Genomic DNA, 24,623 nt, shown 5'->3' on the forward strand with positions numbered 1-24,623 from the left:
ACAGCCCTTTTGATTTTGAGACAAGGTCTCACTAAGTTGTTTAGGGCCTTGCTAAATTGCTGAGGCTGGCCTCGAATTTGCAATCCTCTGGCCTCAGCCTTCTGAGTTGCTGGGATTATGGGTATGTGCTCTACATGCCTGGCTAAATTGCTGTTTCTTAATTTTTTATTTTTTGGTACTGGGGTTTGAACCCAAAGGTGAATTTAACCACTGAGCCACATCTCCATTCCTTTTTATTTATTATTGTTATTTTATTTGAGACAGAGTCTCACAGGATCTTGCAGCTTAGGGCTTTCCTAAATTGCTGAGACTGTCTTCTAATTTTTGATTCTCCTATTCAGGCTCCTGAGTAGCTGGCATTTCTGACATGTGCCACCATGCACTGCTTAATTATTCTTTTCAATGTCTATTCAATATCTATAATTCGTTTAGGTTTATTTCAGTTTAAAATTCTATTGCTTTGGTTACTGGAGAAATTAAGCATTTTCCTACACATTTGTTTACCAATTTTATTTTCTTAGGCAAATTTCCTTCTTCCAGGGTCATATTAACTGTTGTGATCTCTCTTATAATATGCATGTTAACTTTCTGATATTTGTTGCAAACATTGTTCCTTGATTTTCCATTTTTTGTTTCATTATGGCTTAAAATTTTATGGCATTTACTGTGTGTGTGTGTGCGTGTGTGTGTTGATGCTGGGGTTTGACCTTAAGGCCTCATGCATGCTAGGCAAGTGCTCTACCACTGAGCTATATCCCCAACCAAAGATCTTTCTTGATTTATAGTATCTTTTGTTTATTTTCATTCTAGGGATTTATTCATTATACCTGTAATAATTGGTTTTGACTCATTAGTTCTGTCTTGGGAGTGAGGTCTGCATTGTTTCTTTTATGTTTCTTCAGTTTTTTGCTTATGTTAAATCATAACAATGATGATTTAACATAAACCATCATCTAGAACATTCTCTTTTTTTTTCTTTTTTCGAAGTACTTTTTATTTTTTATTTTTGGTATCAAGGATTGAACCCAGAAGTGCTTAACCACTGAACCACATCCTCAGCCCATTTTATTTTTTATTTTGAGACAGGGTCTTGCTAAGTTACTGAGGCTGGCTTTAAACTTGCAGTCCTCTTGCCTCAGCTTCCCTTCTCTCTGGGATTCCAGGCATGTGCTACTAAGACCCCTTTTATTTTTTATTTTAAGATAGGGTTTTGCTAAGTTCCCAAGGCTAGCTTCAACTTGTGATCTTCCTGCCTCTGCCTCCTGAGTTGCTGGGTAGAACATTCATTCTAGATGTGTGCTTCACGTATATCTTTTGTTTCACTGATTTGATTTTCTATAGTCTTTTTTTCTTGGTACTGTTATTGGTAGTTGCTTTTTCCTATTGTAATTTTCATTTTGAACTATTAAGTTCTTTTCCCTCTCTACTCTGGTAAATAGAATAGGTGACTTTGTTTAGTTTATGAAGAATAGTGTGATACATAAAAAATCCTATTTGAGGTAGAAAGAAGGAGTGGCTTATCAAGGGTGTTAGGTTCAGTACTTTACCAGTTCTCCTTACAATCAGTAGGAGTTAAGATGGATTTGACCACAAGACACTACTATTAACTGGCCAGTTGAGTGTATGGATTGTCCACCAGTCAAGGTTGGGAAAGTCTTCCTGTGCTAAGTGGCTCATTAGTTTTGACCTAATTTGGCAAATGTTTTCTGGTCTTAAGAGATCAAAGTAGTAATTATGATCATATATTTTTAAATCCCTAATGACAAAATAATGAAAATATATTTGAAGTCCAAATTTGCCAAATTCTAGGAATTTCATTTTCGTACTTGTCTCTGATTTTTGTATAATTTCTTCTGCTTCACAATGTAGCAATGGAGGAATGACTACCTGTTGGGAGCAGGTCTTGTTTTGAACATTTTAAGCTATGTGGTGGACTTTTGGTTGTTTCCAGTCAGGGCTGCCTAAATAAACCTCTTGACAAGTATTTGTGTAAGAAATTGCTGGTAGGCAAAATGAGACCTTCCGGAAGTGATTCATATTCCTGCGGCTGTTTGTTTAGTTTGGGACTTGGTTGCTTAGAGACCATATCTTTGAGCAAGCTGAGTGAAGTACCAGTTGAATATGCTTAGGGCTCTTAGCCTACCTGATCAAGTTAGACCTCTACTGCTTGATATTTTTCTTCTGCAAGGCTCTTAAGAGTGGCTCGATAGTAAAAAAAAAAAAAAAAAAAAAAAAAAAATTAAACATAAGTAAAAAAAATCTGGTTAGCGGTTTATTTTGAAAAGTAAGAGTTTACTTATTTAAGTTTGATTAAAAAAATTCTTATAACTGTATGTTAGGAAGAATTGGCTATTTCAGTAAGACTTTTTTTTTTTTTTAATAGAAACCTTAATCCTCTACCTTTAAGGTAGTTAAAAGGAAGCCAGAGTTCCCTCCAAAGTCATATACCACCCAAATGTGTCATTTACATGGCCATCATGACTGAAAATATGTCCCATGTTCCAAAGTCAATGTCTTCCTCTTGCTTCTCCCCTCTTCCTCATTGTCATCATTAGCACCATTTATTGAGTACTTACAATGTGCTAGGCCCTGTGCTAAACACTTTATATGCTTTTATCTGATTAGTTGCTCTTGATATGCCATGAGGTGCTTCTTATTTACATTTAACAAATAGGTAAGCAAAACTCAGAGGTTAGTCACCCATCTCATAAGTGGTGGATCCAGATTTCAGGTTTGGCAAGCACTCCAAAGCCCATGCTCTTAACTACCATGTCAATTTGCTGCTATTGTAGTAATGCTTCTGTTTCTACAAATGACAACAGTAGTAACTATCATTAATTAGGCAGAATGATAAATGTACATAGAACGGTACTGTGGGATAGATATGATTTTTATGTGATGTTATGCTGTGTTGGGGATTGAACCCAGGCCTTAAGCATGTGAGGCAGCTGCCCTACCATTGAGCTCCTCTCTCTCTCTGCCCCCCTATATATATGTGTGTGTATATATATATATATACACACACACATATGTATATATATACACACATATATATATATATGTATAAATTATATATAAATATATTTTTTATAAAAGGCAGGAAAGTTGTTGATGTTTAATTATTGATGGACCTTTATTTTATTCATTTATTTATGTGTGCTGAGGATCGAACCCAGTGTGTCACACATGCTAGGCAAGTGCTCTACCACTGAGCCACAACCCTAGCCCCTCATTTTAGTTTTTTAAAGAGAGAGAGAGAGAATTTTTTTTTTTTAATATTTATTTTTTGGTGGACACAAAATCTTTATTTTTATTTTTATGTGGTGCTGAGGATCAAACCCAGTGCCCTGCGCATGCTAGGCAAGTGCGCTACCGCTTGAGCCCCATCCCCAGCCTCCTCATTTTATTTTAAAAGGAAAAAATGAGTTAATGTCATTTATCCCAAGGTTATATAACTATCTGAGGAATCCAAACCCAGGACTGCGTAACACCAATGCTAGTGCTCTTAACCTTTGTAGGCATGGAAGGGGAAAGATTTAAGTCCAATCAAGTTAGCTGTTACCCAGAGACATTAGTAATTGGTCTAGCTGTCAAGTGACTGATGGAATTAGAGATGTTTCCTGCCTCTTATTACAGAATCTCCCAACCTACCACTCTGCATGAGGGCAAGTCTCCAATTTGTCTCATGTATTTTTGTGTTAATTAGATTTTTGGACTTTTCCTGATTGTTTTTCTTCTTCATAACCAGTTGACTGCATTGGATTCCGCTTAGACTTTTCTTTTCTATCACTTTCTCATTTGTTGAATAATGACCTCATACAGACAGGAGTGGCAAATTGTATTGGAAATTGCCTTGGATCATTTGGCAAGAACTGTATTGGGGGGGGGGCATTGTGGGTGGAGGAAAGACTTGTCTAAAGGCCTGTATTTCTTCTTTACTCAGAGAATACCTTCCTGTTGACTCATTGGAAATCATAATGAAAAGCAGAAGGAACACTGAAGAGGTAGCTGCCAGCCCAGGGCTTGGCTGCTGTTGTGACAGATATTTGGGGACTGAGAGAATGCTGGGCTCTAAGAATTGTGAGATTTTTGTAGTAGAAAGAAGTACTGTTATTGTGATAGGTTTTTGTCCATAACATTAAAAAGTATCAAATTGTTGCTTGGAATCATTGATCAGCAACATAAGAAACAAAAAATTTTCTTGATTGGGTTTAATTGACTATCTTAAACACCAGATAGGAGAAACAGAGGAATAACAGAGGAATGGGGAAATTTAGAAAAAGAAAAGTTGGAAAGGAAAAAATAGGATCATTAAAGATAGGAAAATGATAAAATGTAAATAGAAAAAGTCTCACAGATATGCAGTTGTCACTAATAGCAGGTCATTTCATAACATATACATATTTCAGATGATTCTTTTTTTTTTTTTTTTTTAGAGAATTTTTTTTTTTTTTAATATTTATTTTTTAGTTCTCGGTGGACACAACATCATTGTTTGTATGTGGTGCTGAGGATCGAACCCGGGTCGCACGCATGCCAGGCGAGCGCGCTACCGCTTGAGCCACATCCCCAGCCCATCAGATGATTCTTAAAATAGCTATAATCAAATAAAAATTACCTTCTACTTAACTGATTCACAAGGAAATATTTTTCTGCCTTGAAGACATATGCTGTGTCTTGGGTGATACATATTTGGACATTAGTAATTTGTAAAGAGTAGTACTTAATAAAGGTTTGGGGATTTCCTTAAAAAATTTCAGAATCCCTGCAATTTTTTTTAGATTAATTTGGTCTTAATAAAAAATATTTTATTTAAAGCATTTTTTCCTTAATTAAAAACATATGAGTAGCTGGGCATGGTGGTACACTTCTGAAATCCCAGCAACTCAAGAGGCTGAGACAGGAGGATTGCAAGGTCCAGACCAAACTCAGCAACTTAGTGAGACTCTGTCTCAAAATAGAAATTAAAGTGGGCTGGGGATGTGGCTCAGTGGTTAAGTGCTTCTAGGTTCAATATCTAGTGCCAAAAAAACCAAAACAAATAAATAAACAAACAAACAAAAAACAAATGAGGAAGGCTGAGGTAGAAGGATCACAAGTTCGAGGCTAGCCTCCTCAACTTAGCAAGACCTTGTATCAAAATTAAAAAAAAAAGGTCTGGGGATATAGTTCTGTGGCAAAACACCCCTGGATTCAATCCCTAGATGGGGCTGGGGCCATAGCTCAGTGGAAGGCACAAGGCCCTGAGTTCAATCCCCAGCACCATAAATAAATAAATACATACATACATACATACCTGGACATGAAGTGTAATTCAGAAGCTATGTAAGGATATACAGCGTTAAAATATCTATCTACAGTGTAAAAGTATCTATCTACAGTGTAAAAATATCTATACATACATACATACATACATACCCGGACATGACGTGTAATTCAGAAGCTATGTAAGGATATACAGCGTTAAAATATCTATCTACAGTGTAAAAATATCTATCTTCCAAGGCAGGGTATAGCTCAGTGGTAAAATGCTTGCCTATCATGCAAGAGGCCCTTGATTTGATTCCCATCACCACATACACCCAAAAGTCTGTATCCTTAGTTCTCTAAAGTCTCTCAGTTATCTTCCCCATATGGCACCACTGTTATGATTATGTTACCTCTCTCTTCCAGAGAGGTTCTGTGCATGTACATACAAATCACTTTTTTTCTTTGTTTAGAAGTGGAAGCACACTACGCATTTTGCTTGTTATCTTGAAACTCATTCTACATGAATGCAGTGTCGTGCCTCATTTTTATTTTTCACAGTTGCTTAGTTTTTAGTTTTGGATTTAAACCTCAATGGACATTTTCTCCCTTAATTTTTGTTATTATGAACAATACTGTGTTTAGTAGCTTTGTGTATGTACCATTGTGCATGTGTAAGCTAAACGTGGGATTTCCTGGGCAAAGGGAATATGCATACTGCCAATTTGCACTTTTTGGAGCTTGTACTGGTTTACATGCTTCTCTATCAAAAATGTATAAAATAACTATAGTTCACATAAATTCACCAACCCAGAGTATTATAGTTTTTTTTAATAGCTGACAGTTTCATAGGTGAAAACGGTTGCTTCATTGTAGTTTTTATTATTATTATTATTATTATTATTATTATTATTATTTTTCTTTGGTACTGGGGAGGCACTCAGCCACTGAGCCACATCCTCAGTCCTATATTTATTTAGAGACAGGGTCTCACTGAATTGCTTAGTGGCTTGCCATTGCTGAGGCTGGCTTTGAACTCAGGATCCTTGTGCCTCAGCCTCCAGAGCTGCTAGGATTATAGGCTTGCCCTACTGGGCCTGAGTAGTTTCATTTTTAGATTATCTATTTATGAGTGAAGCTTAGCATATGTTTAAAGGTCATTTGAATATCATTTTCTGTGAACTTTTGGCAGAATTCTTTGCTTGTTTTTCTAATGGATTCTTAAATATTTTGTATTGATTAGTAAGAGCTTTTTATATATTGAGGAAATTGGCCCTTTATATGCTATATGTGTTGTAAATATTTCAGTCTATTCTTTAAATCTTGATTTTGTGTAAGCTGTTTGAAATAATGAGGAATTCTTAAACATTTGAATTTATTAATTTTTTAGTTTTGCATTTGGGATTTTTTTTGGAGGGGGAGAGGTAATTTTTAGAGAATATTTATCAAAACTGCAACTATGCTAGGTGCACTGGAACATGTCTATAATCCCAGTGACTCAGGAGGCTGAGGCAGGAGGATCATGAATTCAAAGCCAGCCTCAGCAAAAGGGAGGCGCTAAGAACCTCAGTTGAGACCCTGTCTCTAAATAAAATAGGGCTGGGGATGTGGCTCAGTGGTCGAGTACCCCTGAGTTCAATCCCTGGTGCCCCTCCAAAGAAAAGAAAAACCAAAAATTTGCTTTTTTTTTTTTTTTTTTTTTTCTGGACATATGTTTTCAGTTTTCTTCTAGGATAGAAAAAGTTTTAGCATTTTGCTGGGCATAGTGGCACACACCTATAATCCCAAAGGCTCAGGAGGCTGAGGCAGAGGACCACTAGTTCAAAGCCAGTCTCTAGTATCTTAATGAGGCCTTAAGCAACTCAGCAAGACCCTGTCTCTAAACAAAATACAAAAAAGGGAATGTGGTTCAGTGGTTAGGTGCCGCTGGGTTTAATTCCTGGTACCAAAAAAAAAAAAAAAAGAGTTTCAGCATTTCACTCAGTGAGCCATTTAGAATTTATTTTTATGTGAGGAGTGGGGTAGAGATCCTATTGTTTAACTTTTCTCCAGATAATTTTTGGATAATATCTTAGACTTCTCTATTTATTTTCACTGGGGATCAAATCTGGGGTGCTTTACCACTGAACTGTATCCCTGCCCCTTTTTGATTTTTTATGTTGAGATGGGGTCTCCTTAAGTTACTCAAGGCCTTGCTAAATTTCTGAGGTTGGCTTTGAATTTACCATTCTCCAGCCTCAGCCTCCCAAGTTGCTGGGAGTTCAGGCCTGTGCTGCTACACCTGGCAATATAAAATTTTTAGCATCAGTGGCAACTTTCTTATGAAATGCAAGTCTGGAGTGCAGTATATATGTGAACTTATGTATGGTGTGTGAACTGATATCTTAATCACCCCCCTCCCCCCAACAAGGCAACTTCAACTGTTGAGATTTTTGAAACAAATGGTTTACACATCCTTTGAGGGAAATTGGCCAGAGTTTTCTAGAGTGCTTTCAAGCAAGTTGTATTGTGATGTTAAACAGATTAATAGTGTGGAATGAAGTTGGCCTTGAGGAAACTGGTTTGGGATTAAAAGTTTTTGAAGACCTTGAAGAGATGAGCAGACTTGCCAAACCAACAGAACAGAGCCTTTGTGCTAAAGGAGAGTACAAGTTTGGACTTTAAGAAACTGTGACTGACTTTCTAGACAACAGGTCTGTAACTGAACTATATACCCCTTTTTATTTATTTATTTTGAGACAGGGTCTTACTAAATTGCCCAAGCTAGCCTCGGTTTTCTTTTGGCATTACTGGGGATTGAACCCAAGGACACTTTACCATTGAGCTACATCCCGATCCCTCGCCCTTTTAAAAAGTTTTTTCTTTTTCTTGAGACCAGACCTCAGTTAAGCTGCTGAGGCTGGCATACAACATGTGATCTCCTGCCTCAGCCTCCCTCATGGCTGGGATTACAGGTGTGTGCCACCAGACCTGGCTTGAGGTATGTTGTGTTGATGAATGCTTCAGTATTAAAGAAGAAAGAATTTAGTGGTAAAATAAATTTCAAAATACTGGAATATACCAAATAAGATGATTATTTTACTGGCAGGTTACTAAAACTCTTTATCATGGATGGATTCATTCTGAATTCTAAGGGAGAGGTAAATATTCCTCAAACTTAGTTGTCAGACTCTTTTCTCACAGATTGCCTCTCTTAGTACTAGTGTTCCAAGCTGGGAAATGCTGTTCTCTCTCAACTGGCACATGTGCTCTCTCTCTGTCTTCAGTGTTAGGGTAGATTTCAGGGCTGCTTTATGACTGAATATATCCCTAGGCCTTTTTTTTTTAAATATTTATTTGTTAGTTTTCGGTGGACACAACGTTTTTATTTTATTTGTATGTGGTGCTGAGGATCGAACCCAGCGCCCCGCGCATGCCAGGTGAATGCACTATGGCTTGAGCCACATCCCCAGCCCTCCCTAGGCCTTTTTATTTTTATTTTGAAACAGGGTCTCTCTCTCTTTTGGGTACTGGGGATTGAACTCAAGGGCACATAAACACTGAGTCACATCCCCAGCCCTATTTAGTAATTTATTTAGGGTCAAGGTCTCACTGAGTTGCTTAGTGCTTCGCTGTTGCTGGTTTTGAACTCTTGATCCTCCTGTTTTAGCCTCCTGAGCTGCTGGGATCATAGGTATGTGTCACTGCACCTGGCTGGAGTCTCTCTTAATTGCTGAGGATCTTGTTAGGTAGTGCAGGCTGGCCAGGGAGTTGGCATCCTCCTTCTTCAGCCTTCCAAGTCTCTGGGATTATAGGCATGTGTCACCATGCTCAGTGTTTTGTAATTTCTTAAAATTCTCCACTGAGTTCTCATATTTTCTGGGTTTAATAGCTTATATTAAAGCCCTAATTTGTTAGATGTAATTGCTAAACGTAGTCAGTGATCTTTAAAACACTGTACAGGGGCTAGGGTTGTGGCTCAGCAGTGGAGTGCTCACTTAGCACATGCAGAGCCCTGGGTTTGATCCTCAGCACCACATAAAAATAATAAAATAAAGGTATTGTGTCCAATTACAACTAAAAAAATAAATATTTTAAAAAACTTAAAAAAACCCACTCTAAAGTACAGGAGTATTTTTTTTTAAACAGAATACAAATGTAGTAATTATTTAAAAGGAAAAATAGATATTACAAATTCTGACATCTATCTTTTCTTTTTTAATAATTTCTGGCAAAAGCTGGATGCAGTGGTGCACACCTGTAATCCCAGTGACTTGGGAGGCTGAGGCAGGAGGATTGCAAGTTTGAGGCTCACTTCAGCAATTTAGTGAGGCCCTAAGCAGTTTAGCAAGACTCTGTCTCAAAATAAAAGAATTAAAAAGGACTGGGATATAGGTCAGTGGTAAAGGACCCCTGGCAAATCCCTAGTACAAAAACAAAACAAAAACTTGGCAAAATTTTAGAGTATGGTCAAATATATAATTTATGAGCACTTAAGGAGAAAAGAAATGATGCTTAGGAGAAAACGTGGACTCCTTAAGAAACCATGTCACATTATTATTTATTTTTGAACATGGTCATCAGATTTGTGAGTCAAGAGAAAAACACAGTACTGTCTAGATTGTAACAAGGCATTTGAAAGCATGTCTTATGATACTGTTGCAGACAGGGTTGGATAAATATGAACTAGATTACAATGTAATTAAGATTCATAACGGGCTAGGGATACAGCTCAATGGGAGAGCATTTGCCTAGCATGCATAAGGCCTTGGATTCACTCCCTAGTACTGCCAAAACAATAATAATAAAAACAACAACAACAATAATGATAATTGTAACTGGCTGAATAAACTAGATTCAAATAAAGCTGCTAGGTGGAATGATTGCTTAATGGGAGTGGTGAAAGTGTTCTGGAATTTGTAATGATCTTACAACATTGTGAATATACTAAAAGTCACTATTGCATGCTTTAAAATGGTTTAAAAAGGTGAACTTGAATTTTATTTTCAAAAAGAAGTATTAGGTTTTTAATTCAAGAAAAAGATCTTTGGCACATGTTATGTTGTTATATATAAAATGTTGGGAAATATGAAGGCATCAGTGATATGTTGATCCAGGTGGGACTTGACTTTGGGGTGCTGAAGAGATCGTTAATAAATTGCATGACAAATTCTGTTTTTATTTTTTAAAATATTTATTTTTTAGTTGTAGTTGGATGCAATACCTTTATTTATTTATTTTTATGTGGTGCTGAGGATTGAACCCAGGGCCTCATACGTGCTAGGTGAGTGCTCTACTGCTGAGCCACAACCCCAGCCCACAGATTCTGCTTTTAAATACCCTAAAATGGATAGTTTTAAAGGTATTGTGATAAATGTGAATTCCTACATTGGGGTTCAAAAAATGTCTAATTACAGGATAGGTAGCACTAATGGGAAAAGAAAATGAAAGAAATATGGTATGTTTATTAACCACTAATAGAAATGTGATATTTGCAGCAAAGAAAGAGATGTTTTCAGTGCCTTCTGAATTCATGAGAAAACTGACTGAAATTGGTGTTCAATTCTGGAGGCCATACTTTAAGAGGGAACTTGAAGGCTGGGCATATGGTAGAGTACTTGCCTCATGCTGGGAGGCTCTGGGTTTCATCCCTAGTACCATACACACAAAGGGGAATTTGATAATCTAGAGCAGGACTGGTGGATCTGAGGTTGGTTCCTTCTACCTGCAGCCAACACTGCTGATAGATCAGAGTCCTTTTCAACATAGAATCGGAAGAGCCACTTCTAATCAGTGATCTGATCAGGTGTTGGTCCGCTAGTTGAGACCTGACTATTGCTCTAGAAATGAGAGCAGGTTGGATGAGCATATCCTGATGATGAAGAGTCTATAAATTGTGATTTATAAAGAATAATTGAAAGGACTGAGGCTATTTAATGAGAAAACAAGATTTAGAGGGAACATAGAACCTGAATCTCAGAAGTTCAGCCTCTCAGCCAGTATAAGAATTTTTTCACTTGTTCTTTAATATTTAATATTACTGTGGAATGTAAGAGAGATTCAGTTTATCATCTGTGTGGTACCAGGCAAACAAAACTAGGTAATATGAATATGTTTAATATGAGGAAGAACTTAATAACAACAAGAAATTGCCAAAAAGTGAGCTGCTTTGGGAAAATCCATGTAGCAGAACTGACTGTAGTTTTAATGGGAAGTTATTATTATGTTTTAAGTATTTTCTCAAGTTATTTAAAAGTAAGTTTTTATTTTCTTTTTTTTCTGCATAGTTAATAGCTGTTTTTAATTTGAATGACTTGATAGTATTCCTTTATTCATTTTTTCTGATGTGATTAAAGAATTGGGGAAAATGCCTTCAGTGAAACAAATTACTATTTTTAAAACAAGTAAAAACACTTTGGAGTTTCTCTATTATTCAGAACATCCTGGTAGAACTGGAAAAGATGCAAAACTATATCCTAGTCCTGCCATTGGGAGGTTTCCAGATTAATTGGACAGATGGAGCATAAACTTTAGAAAATTTACCTAGCGGTAAAGAATGAAAAGTAAAAAATGTCACAAGGCAATATATATGATTGCTAAAGAAGTGATGCAAACTGTCACTGTGTGAGAGTTTAGATGAGGAAAAGATTATTTTATGACTGGGTTTTGCAAGAGAAGCTGAAATTGTATGGGAGAGAAAGCAAAAGCCTACCTTACATATTCTTTTGTGTTTTTTAAGAGTTGGGACTGTCTTTTTCTATTTCTTGGTACCCAATAGTATCTCTCACCCCACCCCCTCCTTTTGGGTACAGGTATGTTTTACTGCTGAGATATATCCCCAGCTCTTTCTATTAAAAAAAAAAAAGTTTTTTAAAAATTAATGTATAATAGTTATACATGATATCGGGATTCATTTTGACATACAAGCATGGATTATAATTTGTTCAAGTTCAGTGCCTAGTACTTCCCCTTTCCCTCACCTCCTCCCCCACCCCTTCTCTTCCCTTTACTCTGCTGGTCTTCTATTTATTCGTAGTTTCTTTCTAATTTGTTTTGAATCAGGGTCTTGCTAAGTTGCCCAGGCTGGCCTAGAACTTTGAACCTTTCTCCCTCAGCCTTTCTGTACCATGGGGCTAGGCCCAATAGCAACTCTTATCACAGTGCTTTTCACAAAGTAGATGCTCAGGAATATGGTTCTGTTGAATTAGCACAAAGTTGTATGAAATGTGGGTATTGTGGTGGGTTAGAAAACTGCAGTAGTAAAGTGATAAGAACTTGGCATAATTTTATGATTATTTTTCTTCTTCTTTGATTAGAATTGAGACCAGGAGTAGTATGTTCTTTGAGAGAGAACGATGGTAATGTATAGGTGGTTCAAGATTTTTTTTCGTAATGTTATCCTTTACATGATAATTTTCACACATATTTTCCCAATAGCTAATCCCATAGTTAATTCTATGAATTAATATTTCAATAAATCTGTGATTGTGAAACACTAATAACTCAATTATATTATTTTAAAACATTTTATAATGCCTCAATGAGCAATGATAAAACTAGTATTAAGAGCAAAAAAAATAAATAAAAATAAAAAGAGAGAGAATGATGGCTTGTATCTTTCCAAGTTAGAGCACCATGCTTCAAAAATAAATTAGAAAATAATTCCACCCATATGTTGACATATTGTTGTTTTAGGAGGTAAAGAAATACCTGCCATAGGAAAATTTATAGAAAGTTTTGGGGAAAGAAGGGATTATTTCCAGGGGTAAATAATGGAAGATTTCATGGAGGAGGTGATTTTTGAAGGTAATATTTGAATTGATAAGCAATGTCTACTTTTATTAAATATACAACTCCATCCTTAGCTTCCTACAGTGATAAGGTCAATGGCTCATTGACCTAATTTTCTCTACAAACTCCTTCAAATTTGGGCCTTAAAAATATATATCACAATTCATTTAACATGCCATCTTGGCCTCCTTCCCTCTAGCAGTGGGAGAAATCTCTTTCCTTTTAATACTTGGCTTTCTATTTGTGGTCCTTCTTGTCTTCTAGGGTTCTTTTTCCAGTGTGACTTAACATACGTGTTGTTTGGCTGTTTCTTCTCAGCATGTAAACATTCTCATCCATTCAAGATATATACTCTGTTGGACTGAGATTGTGGCTCATTGGCAGAGCACTTGCCTAGCATGTGTGAGGCATTGAGTTCAATTCTCAGCACTGCATATAAATAAATAAAATAAAGGTCCATTGACAACTAAAAAATGTTGTTTTTTTTTTTTTAAAAAGATATACTCTGTTAATTCTAAACTGTTCTGATTATTGACCCATGTCTTCCTTCAAGGAAAACTTCCTATATTCACTTCTTCATTCACATGGGTGTGACTCTTGTACCTTTCTTTCACTCAATGAAATTTCTCACCCTGATCACTAATTGCTTTGTCCACTAATTGCTTTGTAGGACTTTTTCCGTAGTCAGTTAATATCTGCTGTACGTGCCACTCTTACTTGTTCACTCTGTGAAGTCTCCCTGACTCCCACTTTCTTTCTTTCTTTTTTGCTTTCTTTCTTATTTTGCAGTGTGGGCAATGAATCCAGGACCTTGCACATGCTAGGCAAATGCTCTACCATTCAGTTACATCCCCAGCCCTATTTTCTTCCTTTAAGTGAATATCTTTTCATACTTTTTAAAGTTTGAACTGTATATTGAAGTATTGACCTATGATGATAATTTAGTTAGTATTACTTCAAGAAACTTAACTGGATACCGGCCCTTACTCCAGCTCTGAGTTAGATGCTCCTCTCTTGTGTTCTATAACCCCCTCTATTTATCTTTATTATAATTTTTCATAGTGTAAGTGTCTTGTACATATTTTTTCTCCTAATATGCTGTGACCCTTAGAGGGCTCTGCCTAATACAGTCTAAGTAATGGATCTGAAATTAAATTTTTGATGTATACTTGCATGTCAAGAGATTCCCCTCAGGGCTCTAGCAGAGGATTGCCTTTGCAAAGACCTGTGTACCTGTCTTCCGTTTTGTAGAGGACTTACGTCTTTTATAAGAGCTGCTCAAAATGACCAGTCTGGATCTGCAGAGACTTAGCTATCATCTAGATTTCAGCAGTTTCTTTTTCCACTTAGGATTAAAAGATCTTTCATGTTTTATGATGTATATTAAATGAGACAGAGATGGATAGGTAGACAGAATGGACATGGTAATGTTTTGCTAGACTCTGGATCTGTAAGTCTTGATCTGGGTGTAAGTTGTTAATCCTATTAACTGTTAACATTTTAAAAACTTTATTGACCTAATTTGCATATCACAAAATTCAACTGTTTTTAATGTACAATTCACATTACCAAAGTGTAGTGATTAATAAGATCAGGGACTCTATTTTTAAAAATTAATTAATTTATTTTACAGTAGAATGCATTTTGACATACTATATACAAATGGAGCACAACTTCTCATTCCTCTGGCTGTACATGGTGCAGTCATTCCAGTAGTGTAATCATCCATGTATATAGGGTAATAATTTCTGTCTCATTCTATTGTTCAGGGACCCTATTGAAATTGGATAATAACTAGACATTAATTTTGGCAAGAAGACTTACCCTTACCTAATTCAGCTAGTAATGAAATGGTTTGCTCAGGGATGGGCCTGTATTAGGTGTAAATAAACACAGAAGTTATATTACCTAAGAGAAGAAAGACTGTTTCTGGGGTTTTGTTTGTTTGTTTTGTTTTTTTACTTATTCCTGTAGTTTTTTTTAAAAAAATATTTTTAGTTGTAGATGGACATAATACCTGTATTTTATTTATTTATTTTTATGTGGTGCTGAGGATTGAACTAGTGCCTCACCCGTGCTAGGCTAGCGCTCTACCACTGAGCCACAACCTGTCCCCCTATAGCTTTTCAAGATACTTAGAAATTTCTTTTAAAATTGATGTTATTGAGAGTTTTCATTTTGCTAGATGGGTTGAAATAGAAGCTTTTATCTTCTCTTGCCTGAATTACTGCAGTACTTTCTTTAGTGCCTCTTCTCCCCACTGGCTCCTCCTAATCCATACAGCTCGGAATGATCTTTTAACTCAAAGCTATGTGTTCCTTCCTGTTTCAAATCCCCAAAGGGTCTACACATTCTTCTTTGGAGTGATGTGTTCTCCTCTGTCACCACCATAAAGTCCCTCCAGGCCTAAATACCATTCTCTCTGGTATGATGAAGAATCATATGATGAAGAATGAGTATTCTGCATTTCTTCCTCTCAAGACTTGCACTTTGCACACAATATTGAAATCGCTAGCACCACCACCTCGGTGGTGCTCCGGTGTGTTAGTGGTTTAGTGGAGTCCCAGTTGTGGGAGAAGACAGCCAAATTTGGGAGTTTTTTAGCATAGAGTAACCCTGACGTTGGGGGAAGGGTGAAAGCACTGAGGGATGGGTGTGGTAGCAGAGGAGCTGTTCCTGGAGGAACTGAATCTCAGTGGCTTGGAGAGTCAGTTCCGGCATTGGTATGTTCCGCTTCTGTATTGCAGAGCAGGGAAACCGCTGAAGTCATGTGCTCTGCAAAACTCGTTCAGCTGGTTTCCTCTTCACAGACCCCTAATTCAGATTCCCACCCAGTTCTTTTCTACATATGCCTTTGGCCTGGGCTTGTTTTAAGGCTTACCTTCTCAGTATAGTTATTTCTTTGTTTTGCTGAGGCAGAGTGGGTAGGACCCTGTTTTTACTCCCTTTGAGAAATGTTATCAGCAGGACAAGGTAGACAGGTATTATGTAAATTTCTGTGTGTCAGACTCTAGAGGTAGGTTTATTTCTGGGGATCTGGCACACACACTCATGTGTACATGCACATATATACGACTAACATTGTTTAGAGCCTTCTAGTGCTTCACATATCTCATTTAATCCTTACAACTTTATGAAGTTAGGTGTTACCCTGGTACTGAATTACAGTCAGGAAATGGAAGGTCAGAGGGGTCAGTTAGATAACATGTCATTCTTGCTCATTTTTATTTCCTTCCCTCTTTTCTCAGGGAAGAAGTAGGGGTATGTTTCTTTCTGTAGCAAGCTGCCAGCTCTCTGCTCATCAGAACCTTGTCGTCGTCGTCTTTTTTTTTTTTTTTTTTTTTTTTTAAATATTTTTAGTTGTAGATGGACACAATGCATTTACTTTATTCACTATTTTTTTTTTTTTTAATGTGGTGCTGAGGATTGAACCCAGTGACTCACATATGCTAGGCAAGCGCTCTACCCCAGCCCTGTTTTTTATTCTTGTATTTTAGGTACCTCCTTTACTTATTCTTTTTTTACAGGCTGTACAAATATGTGCTTCTTCTACAGCCATTAAAAACAAAAACAGGGCTAGGATTGTGGCTCAGTGATAGAGTGCTCGCCTAGCATGTTTGAGGCACTGAGTTCGATCCTCAGCACCACATAAATGTAAAATAAAGATATTGTGTACACGTAAAACTAAAAAATAAATACTTAAACAAAACAAAACAAAACACCTTCCCTTTGACATGCCACCATCTCAGACTAACCCATTCTCCATTCCCCTAATTTCTCTTCTCTCTTTTTTTTTTTTTAAGGTCATATCTTTTATTAACTCATGCACAATTACTTGTCTTTTGGTGTGTTGAAACAATAAGCCAGACATTTTTCATAATAATGTGTGTCAAAGTGACTGGCCATAAAAACTCTATCAGCATTCTTCTGAAGGGTGCTCCTGACAAGGTGATTAATTTTGCAATTATCATCTTCCTTGTAGTGTTTTAGGATAGTCAGCTTAACCTTTTTTCTCATATGCTCATTCTTGGAAGTGGTATAAGACTTTTTTCCTTTTTTTAGTGTTACCACGAAGTCTCAATATAAGGTAAAGAGTGGACTCCTTTTGAATGTTGTAGTGAGACAAAGTGCATCCATCTTCCAGTTTCCTGCCAGCAAAGATTAGCCTTTGCTGATGAGGAGGAATGCCTTTTATATCCTGGGTCTTGGCCTTTACATTTTCTATAGTATTTGAGAGTTAAGCTTTGAGCTCTCTTATTGGTCTTCTCAATAAGAATGTGTACCCCACCTTCCACCCCAGTACTGGGGTTTAAACCCAAAGTCTTGTACATGCTAGGCAAGTCCTCTACCATGGAACTACATACCAGCCCTTTTTATTTTGAGACAAGATCTCACTAAATTAGTTTTAGGCTGGCCTAAAACTTGGAATCCTCCTGCCTCAGCCTCCTGAGCAGCTGCAATTATAGGAGTACATCACCAAACCCTGCTTCTCAGTAAGGTTTTTGTTTTTGTTTTGTTACTGGAGATTGAATAAGGGTGCTTTACCACTGAGCTTCATCCCCAGTCCTTTTTGTGTATTATTATTTTAAAAATTTTGAGACAGGGTCTTGCTAAGTTACTTAGGGCTTTGCTAAATTGCTGAGGCTGGCCTCAAACTTGTGATCCTCCTGCCCTAGCCTCCTGTGTGGTTGGAATTACAGATGTGCTTATCCCCAATGAGCTTTTTATGAAACTCTACATTGTGGTTGCAGTACTACTTCAGATGGCATACCAGAAAACTCTTTTTCCCTTCTTAAACTTGATAAAGAAGATTGTACTTGCTCTCTCTCCTTCCCCACATCTAGTTATTTTTCTACTTAGGATCACTTGTCTAGTTACTGTACTCTGATTCCTCCCTCACCACTCCACTGAGGCTCCCCTTACAGAGGTTACAGATGAACTTCCTATTTGCCACATCCTTTTTCTCATTTTATTTATTTTTCATATTTCTTCAATTTTATTTAGAGGACCTGTGTGTATGTTGCTTCCTTGAAGCTAAGGCCATTTTTTAAAAAAATATTTATTTATTTATTTTTTGGCGGACACAACATCTTTGTTTGTTTGTGGTGCTGAGGATTGAACCCGGGCCGCACGCGTGCCAGGCAAGCACGCTACCGCTTGAGCCACATCCCCAGCCCGCTAAGGCCATTTTATTTGCCACATTCTTTTCTTTCTGTTACCTGTCTTTCTGCAGCATTCAAAGATGATGACTGTCCTCCAGATTCTTGAAATTTTTTCCTTCCTTGATTGCCATTATGTGACTCTCCTCTGATTCTCATTTTACCTACCACAGTGACTTTCATCTGTCAAATATTGGTGTCTTTGAGACACAGTCTTTCGTCTTTGATATTTTTCTCTTTAACTTGTTTCCCTGAGGATCTCATCTTCTTTCCAGATTTGAAAATGGTGCCATTTTTCCAACTCAGGTTTTCCTCTTGAGTTTCACACTTGTATTTCCAACTGCCTGCAGGATGTTATTACCCAGATGTCTTTTTGACATTTCAAGCTGAATATGTTTCAGTCATGAATTTATCATCCTCTACTTCTGTGGGTGTCCCAGTCTTGTTCAATGGCATCATCTTCTTCTGTGGGTGTCCCAGTCTTGTTTAATGGCATTATCTTTTATTTAGTCATCCATGCCACCAGCCACCAAGTCAGTTTTTAAAAATAAAACGTTTTCCTTTTCCTTATATAGAAATTTCTGTAATTTTGCTGTAGATGGTATGTGGTGCCAGATTTTTTTCTGGAAGTGTAAGAATGTGTGTTTTCCACACACACTGGATAATAAAGTATTCTTTTAAAAACCTTTGGTAATCTGATAGCTGAAGATAGTTATATTGTTATTTTAATTTGCATGTCTCTGATTTGTAGTAAGATTGAGACATTTTCATGTTATTATTTGTTTCTTCTTTTATGAGTTGTCTATTTGTTTCTAGACCATTTTTCAAAGGAAATATTTGTGATTTTATTTGTCATTGGTTTTTTTTTTTTAGTATTTATTTATTTAATGAGTGGTGCTGGGAAGTGGACCCCAGAGCCTTATGCCTGCTAGGCAAGTGCTCCACCACTAAGCCACATCCCCAGCCCTTGTCTTTTCATTTATTTTGAATATTTAAAAATGTTTAAAAATACATATAAAAGTTTTAAAATATATATAGCTTACATATAAAGGTTATAGGAGTTTGTTAGCTCTTTGTTGTATGTTGCCTCCCCCCTTCAGTTTCTTTCTTTTCCTTGCCTTTTATTTATTTATTTATTTATTATTATTATTATTATTATTATTATTATTATTATTTTGTGGTGATGAGAATTGAACCAGGGTCTACCTCACACTAGACAAGGGCTCTCTCACTGAGTTGCATCCTTAGCCCAGTTCTTTAAAAGTTTTAGTTTTTAAAACTTGCTTTAATTACAGGTGGAGAGGCAAAACCAGCCCTGGCAACTTAGTGAGGGCCTAAGCAACTCCCAAGACCCGTCTCTAAATAAAGTATAAAAAGAGGGCTGGTGGGGTGACTGGAGTTGTGGCTTGTCTAGCATGTGTGAGGTCCTGGATTTGATGCTCCGTGTCACATAAAAATAAATAAGTAAAGGTATTGTGTCCATCTACAACTAAAATAAAGCATCGGCAGTGGGGGGAGGGGTGCTAGGGATGTGGCTCAGTGGTTAAGTGCCCTTGGGTTCAATCCCTGGTACCAACCCCCCCCCCAATAAATAAATAAATAAATAAATAAATAAATAAATAAAACTTGCTTTACAGAAATTTAAATAGCCATTTTATTTATCTTTTTCTTTCTGATTTCCAGTGTTTAATAAATTTCTTTCCCACAACTATTCATATATAGAAATGCACACTTCTATTATATTTAAATCTCTAATCCACTTAGTGCTCATGTTAATTGCAAAATGTGAGATCAAGAGTTAGCTAAACCCCACACCTTTCCAGTTGTCTATGAAACCATTTTCCTCACTACCCTCCTTCTTTTCCACCTATCAGACCGTCAGTTGGAATGAATTCTAACTTTGTAATTGTTCCTTATCCTTTTTTTGTCCCTGTAGTTGCCTCAAAGACCTTATTATTTTTTGAGTTTATGAAATAGTTGTATAATATTTCTCCTTTGAATCTGTCTTTCATGTTTCTGTCCTAGTTAAACTTCTAATTCTCAGATCTGACCAGGCCACTAATCTGGAAAACTTCTGGTGGTTCCTGCTGCCTGCAGGATAAAATACTGATAGTCCAAATACATCTTCATACATCTTCACCTAGTCCCCTACTACATTGATTTGTCATTCCCAGAGTATGCTCTTTGATTTCATACTTTTTTGCTCTTTGTTTTTGCTGTTATTGTCTTAGATGTCTCCTTTCCCTATTTTTTATCTAACTTGCAAAGTCGAATTCAAATATCTTCTATTGTAACTAGTTGTTTAAGCATCTCTGTTCCCAGTGAGTACATTCCTTGAAGATAAGGGACTGCTATTTAGCACATATCACTTCACTGATAAGTGTTGCCCAGAGGAGTCACAAATGTTTCCTGAGTGAATATGTGTCACTGGATTTTATTTTATTTTTTTTGATAATTGATTTAGAAGATGTATAAATAAACAAAACTTTATAAAAACAGACCAAATATAAAAGGAAAGTAAGATTCTTAGATAATTATATTAAAGATAGGCTTTTGTTTAGGCACTCATTTTTCACACTAATTCTGTCAGCTCAACCTATTAATAGGCTTCTCTCTCTCTGTCTCTCTCTCTCTCTCTCTCTCTCTCTCTCTCTGCTTGGTAGAGTGAGGGTTGTCAATGTGGTCATATGCTGCACTGTGGGATACCTCAGGAACCCTCTTTTAGAGCTTGAGCTTTTGTTATTGAGCTTTCTGTAGGTGGTAGCTGTTAATATTTTTAAAGGAGGTGGTGTATTATAGCAAATTATATTGTCAAATAATATGTAGTATTACATTATTATATATTATATTATTATATATAGTATTATATTAAATCAACTTAGGTTCGAGGGTGAGCTTACTAGTTGAGTAATCTTGGACAGGTTATTTTACTTTTTGAACTCCAGTTATCTGTAAAATAAGAATGATACTACTACTTAAAAGGTTGTTGCAAACATCAAGTGAGATAATGTGTATATGTAGCATTATATCTGCTATATGGTGTTAGATTTTTTTCCCCCCAGTTCTGGGTTCCAACTCCGGATCACATGCTAGACAAGTGCTCTACCACTGAACTATGTATCTGCCCTTTTTATTTTATTTGGAGAACAGAGTCCCCCTAAGTGTACCAGGCTGACTACACTTTTGATCCTCCTACCTTAAGCTACCCTAGTAGCTGGAAGGTATGTGCCACTGTGCTGGCTAAAAAAAATTAAAAAAAAAAATTGTTTGAAGTTTTATTTATGTTGAAAATGAACTATTCAGATGTTGCTTTTTTCCTGTTCAGTAGTTGTTTCAGATCTTATATCACTTTGAAAAATAATTTGCATTTTAGTTAGATTTGCTAAAACAGTTTTGGGGTTAAACTCGGGAGGAGAAATTGTTGAGTGTTTATATCCTTTGTGAGAAGAACTAAGAACTCTACTCTCCACTTTATTCACAAGTATGAGTTTTGCACTAAGCTCTATTTCTGGCAGTGGCTGAGAGTCCTGGTCACATGTAAGTGTTCTGATGTCGTCACTCTGTATGATATTCTAAGAACATTTTCTGGAGGGGGCAGGTATTGGAAGTTGAACCCAGAGTTACTTTGCCACTGAGCTATTTCCCCAACCCTTTTTATTTTTTTTAATTTTAAGACAGGGTCTCCCTCAGTTGCTTAATTCCTTCCTAAATTGCTGAGGCTGGCCTTGAACTTATGGTCCTCCTGCCTCAGCCTTTGGGTAGCTGGGATTAAGGTGTGTACCACAGAACCTGGCTACAAGTGAGGTTTTAATATAGAATTAAAGCAGCTCTTCTTGGAAAAAATAAGAATTTCTGTTGAGTGGAAAAGTCTAATAAAATAATTTAATCTGAGGATTTGTTTGTGATTCTGGAGTGTTTAGAATGAAGAAGGTGATAGTCCCCTTCCGTTTTGGGCTGGTTGGACCATACTTGGAACTTGGGGTTCAGTCAGAGAATGTTCAGAGATGAGTTAGAAAGACATGAGGATCAGGGAGTCATGTCCTGCAGTCCTGGTAGTACCAGGTAACCTTTTTTTTTTTTTTTTTTGGTACCAGGGATTGAACTCAGGGGCACTTGGCCACTGAACCACATCCCCAGCCCTATTTTGTATTTTATTTAGAGACAGGGTCTCACTGAGTTGCTTAGTGCCTTGCCATTGCTGAGGCTGGGTTTGAACTTGTGATCCTCCTGTCTCAGCCTCCCAAGCTGCTGGAATTGCAGGCATACACCACTATGACCTGCCTAGGTAAACTTTTGAGCATCAGGCACTATTCTCAGTACATTGTTGTGTTCTCCTTAATCCTCCTAAATATTCTGTGGGGAAATGCTACTATTAGTTTTGAATACTACTTGAAGGATCTGAAATTATTGTACTTGACAGACGTGCCTGCATCATAGAGGAGGAGGGACTGGATAAGTATTTTTTCAATAACCAATCAAGCACTGTACTACCTTCTGCTTTACTTGCAGTGTTAATTTTCATCAGCAAACTGTTTGGAAGGTGGTGTTATCCTCTTTTAACAAATGAAGAGATGGGTAGATGGCTTGCTGTCTTTATAGGTGCCAGAGACAGAATATAAATCTAGGTCTTTCTAAGTTTATGGCCAGTGCTGGTCACATTATATCTTTGGTCCATACGTTATAAAAAATGGTTTTTAATATGGTTATTTAAAAAAATTGGATTGGCCAATGATTTTTTTTCTTTTGTGAATATATTGATTGATTGTACCAGGGATTGAACTCAGCCCCCTGAGCCACATCCCCAGCTCTATTTTGTATTTTATTTAGAGACAGGGTGTCACTGAGTTTCTTAGTGCCTCAGCCTCCTGAGCCACTGGGATTACGGTGTGTACTACCATGCCCAGCTGAGATTTATTTTTAAATGTATTTATAAAACTGAATTAAATGCTTATGTTTTATAAGATGGTTTTGCATCTGAGTTAAGAATTGGTGGTATATTCATAATTAAGCTAAAATGCTTAAAACCCCAGTAAGTGGACAGAATGTGGAGCAGCCTTTTTCTGCATGGGTTGTCTGAAAATTTGTTCCATTTAATCAACCCTGTGGAATGCAGTCTGTTAGGGACTTACCGTGATAAGGTAAGAACCACACTGGTATAGTGAGGAGGTTTTTAAAGGAGAAATCTGTCTTCTTACTCCACCTTTGCCATTTAACTAGCAGGTAGCCTTGAATAAACTTCATTCTTGTTTGTAAATGAGATTGTGCAAATGAGGTACAGCTTTGGGGTAGGCTTTGGGGCAATAAAAAAGCACTTTTAAAAGTTAATAATTTGGGGCTGGGGATGTGGCTCAAGCGGTAGTGCGCTTGCCTGGCATGTGTGCGGCCCGGGTTCGATCCTCAGCCCCACATACAAACAAAGATGTTGTGTCTGCCGAAAACTAAAAAATAAATATTAAAATTCTCTCTCTCTAAAAAAAAAAAAAAGTTAATAATTCATATTTGTATGTATTTTTTAGTACTGGAGGGCCCACACACATGTGCTCTACCACTGAGCTTACACCCCCTCTTCCGCAGCTGAGTTATACTTCTTAGGGCCTCTCCTAAGGAATTAACTCTAAATATAGAAGAACATTGTACACAATGATATTCCTTGCAATATTGATTATTTAATGGTTCAAAACATTTGTGAATGACATAAATGGCCAACAAAGGGTGACTGATTATGCACTTGGTGGGATTTTCATGTAATTTAAAACTCTTCAGAAACTAGATAATAACATGGGAAATAATCATACAATTTTGAGAAATGTTAAATAATTTTTTAATGGGTTTGTATTATATTTAAAAACAAAAATGAAGAAACAAAATCAAAGGGATTTACCCTAGAAGTGCATTTGGTTTCTGGCTCTTGTACTTTGTGATTATGTGATTAAGTTAACACTGAGGTTATATAGTATGGCACCCTACTTTTTCTAAGTATTCTATCCTGATTTAACTTATTTTTATAAACAAGCCAGGTGGTACTCCATTGTGAGGCATTTTTACTGGAGGGTGAGCCACACTTGTGGTGACTTGGAGGCCACCTTCTGTATTTTGCCTGTTTATTCTAGCTTTCTTCCTCTGCTTATCTACTTCCATCAGGTCACAGTTCTGATCTGATTTTTATGTGATGTGCAAAGAATTCTACCTCTCTATAGAAAAGTTACAAGTCAAATTATTAATCTGATTGCTATAAAATAGCAATCACATTAATAATTTTTTTCAGAAGAAATGACTGCCTTCTTTTTTAAAATTCTTATTCGTTCACGATAGCAGAATGCATGTCAGTTCATTGTACACAACTGGAGCACAATTTTTTCTCCGGTTGTACACAATGTAGAGTCGTACCACATATGCAGTCATACATGTACCTAGGGTAATGATGTTCATCTCATTCCACCATCTTTC

The 24,623-nt window shown here is 36.8% G+C and overlaps 1 protein-coding gene and 1 long non-coding RNA gene across 3 annotated transcripts in view; one reads left to right on the top strand and one right to left on the bottom strand.

Moving 5' to 3' along the window:
* Window positions 1–1,620, bottom strand: part of LOC125612481 — a 19,078-nt gene extending 17,458 nt beyond the window's left edge. Inside the window, exon 1 of the long non-coding RNA XR_007342822.1 lies at window positions 1,609–1,620. This is a non-coding gene — a long non-coding RNA (uncharacterized LOC125612481). The remainder of the gene's footprint in view (window positions 1–1,608) is intronic.
* Iqgap1 (IQ motif containing GTPase activating protein 1) overlaps window positions 1–24,623 on the top strand; it is a 107,163-nt gene that overhangs the window by 8,439 nt on the left and 74,101 nt on the right. The window lies entirely within an intron of this gene.

This window comes from Marmota marmota, unplaced genomic scaffold, assembly GCF_001458135.2.
Source record: "Marmota marmota marmota unplaced genomic scaffold, marMar, whole genome shotgun sequence".
NCBI lineage: Eukaryota > Metazoa > Chordata > Mammalia > Rodentia > Sciuridae > Marmota > Marmota marmota.